Raw genomic sequence first — 2710 nt, forward strand, 5'->3', positions numbered from 1 at the left:
AACTTCATCAATGGATTCTACTGTCTTGAAAAATACATATTCAAGACCTTTTTATGTTCACAGAGTTGAGATAAAGCTCTGAGCATAATTTGATAGAGTTCTCTAAGAATAAGATCATTTATTTTCTTATCTGTCTGCTGGATCAGAGTGAACATCTTGGTAGACAACAATTCTTGCAAAGAGGCTAAAAAGGCTTGCTTTAAATCAGGATTATTGTTGCCAGAAAGACGATAAAATCTCTTAGAGATTCTCTGGAAGTGAATATCAAGATCTCTTTTCTTAGGAACACTTCATTTTATAGAACTCTTTTCGTGCAATCTCTTCATCATCATTCACTACAAAAAAACCTGGAAATTGTGACCGAAATTTGTGACAGATTTTGTCTGTCACAAATTGTGACGACATAGTGACAGAATTGTGACGGAATATCAAATTTGTGACAGATTTTGTGACGGAAAAAAGTAATTATCACTTACTCATTTCAGATTATTTTTGTGACAAAATTGTAACATATTTGTGAGGGCAATTTGTGACGGCTTTAGAATCTGTCACAAAATTCACTATTTGTGACGGATTTGTGACGGAAAATCCATTGTGACGGATCAGTCTGTCACAAATTTTCTGAAGTTATAATCTGTCACAATTCCGTCACAAAATTGTGACGGAATTGTGATAAATATGCTGGTCACAATGTAATTAAGAGAAATATTTGGTCATTTACGCGGTTAATTTTCTTTTGCGCGGTTTGTTGTATTTTTCAAGGGGGAAATTTCCTAATTTTTCAAAATCGTTCTCTCACTTTGGCTAAAAAAGAGATTGAAAAAAAAACCTAATTACTCTCTCTTTGCAAAAAAAAAACCTAATTACTCTCTCAATCTCTCAATATCCCAGGAAGAACCGCAGGTACAGTTTCAGTCATTCACTGTAAGTTTATATTCTCTAACAATTTGCAAAATAAAAAGCTTAGTTTTTGTTAATTGATTTAATTTTGACCTAAGATTTTCAAGTTTCTTGTTAATTATTTGATTTTTTTCAATTATGACAGCTCAATTTCACGTTAATTGATTTTTCCTAACCTTTATAATCTTGCTCTAACACTTACAATTTTTCCCATCACTTTTTTCAAATAGAAATCTGTTAATCCCTAAGTTCTATTTTCAGCAGATATAGAAACTCAAAGAGGCACTAAAATTTGATTTGGCTTACCATTTATGGAGAGATGGCTGGTGATAGAAGTTAATTTGGTAATGGTCCTTTGCAGAGCTCCATTTCTCTTAATTCAGGTTTATCATTTATGTGTTTAATTATATTCTCAGCTTATCAGTTAAAATTGGATTACTGACCAAATAAGATGCTGAAGGTAAAGAGAAAATTTTAGTTATAGTGAGAGATTAGCAACAGCAAGCATAAGTATCGAAATTATAATTTTTTTTTGGGAAATCTTATACAGAACCCTTAATTGCTGTCTGGGTCTTTGTAGGCTAAAGATCTCACCATGTGGACCCTAAACACACTGAAAGCTTAAGCATATATGTGCGCCATTATTAGGTGAAAAAGAAAGTAAGGTATTTATCCTCATTATAGCCATGTTTTTTTCATTGCCTTATTCATAATCAAATTGCTCCATTTTGTTGTCGGTAAAGATTCAACTTTATATTATAGATCTAAAGTGTTTTAACTTAATTATTGTTCATTAAGATTTCAGTTAATTAGCCTTGTACATCTTTTGTAAAATACTGCAGATTTGATAATGTTGTCTCAGTTTGCAACCTTTTATAATGTTGGTTTCATTATGTTAATATGATGTAGAATAATAGATTTGGTACTTAAACAAGTGTAATGAATGACTTTCATTGGAGTACTTTGTAGAAAGCTATGAAGTATTATGTTATTTAATTGACTTAATCCAGATTAAGTAATTTGAATGTCAGTTAAGTTGTAGCTTTTGATATTTGATCTGTAGAAATGAACATCTCTCCATCATTTGTGGAATAGCTTTTGATTTAGTTACGTATGTGGTTTGAGTTTTGGATTTTTTTTAATAGACTCGAGTATCTTGAATTAGTGGAGAGTAGAATCTGCTTTTAAGTTTTAGATTCTCCCCGTTCGTTAAATTTTCTTTTAGTTCTGTTTGATATATATTCTCACGCAGTTAGTGGATATTTTATATATCTTGATGACCAAGGCTTTTAGTTTATTGGAGGCTTTTTGTTACCCGTTCGTTCTTATATCAGCCAATTCTTTCACCCATTTAGGTTGCTGTCGTGTTGTTCTTCGTCTTCTACTGCCGTGTTTGTCTTCCCTGCTGTAGCTGCTATTTCTCTCCTCCTCTTCCATACTGCCTCTACTTATGTTGCCTTCTTCGTGTCGCCGATGCTTTTAACAAACAGAGGTTTGTATCAATGTTTGTTCATTGTTGACTTTAATCAATTGTTAAATTCAAGTGCATAGAGTTTTTTTATCCTATATATATGATGACATGGTGTTATTAATTATTATTTTTGAATTTTTTTATGATGGTATTTTGTAGATATATTTACATTGTATATAATATTTATATTGTATGTAATAATTTAGCTATATGACATCAGCGATGTAGAATGGATAGGAGTCAGTGATGCTAATGTTAATAATTAGATATGCAAAAAATGATATGAACAAATCATGATTGCGGGGAAATAGACAGGGATTAATGATGGTACCAATCATT

At 31.4% G+C, this 2710-nt stretch overlaps 1 long non-coding RNA gene across 2 annotated transcripts; it reads left to right on the forward strand.

Moving 5' to 3' along the window:
• The first annotated feature begins 339 nt into the window (after window positions 1-339).
• Window positions 340-2456, forward strand: LOC126653540 (uncharacterized). Of its 2 annotated transcripts, none has more exons than XR_007632262.2 (4): window positions 340-924; window positions 1165-1244; window positions 1481-1565; window positions 2256-2456. It is a non-coding gene; the product is annotated as an uncharacterized LOC126653540 (long non-coding RNA). The 2 variants fall into 2 exon arrangements; XR_007632261.2 differs by having other exon boundaries at window positions 1162-1244; window positions 2256-2455.
• The last annotated feature ends 254 nt before the right edge of the window (window positions 2457-2710 follow it).

This window comes from Mercurialis annua, linkage group LG6 (genome assembly GCF_937616625.2).
Source record: "Mercurialis annua linkage group LG6, ddMerAnnu1.2, whole genome shotgun sequence".
NCBI lineage: Eukaryota > Viridiplantae > Streptophyta > Magnoliopsida > Malpighiales > Euphorbiaceae > Mercurialis > Mercurialis annua.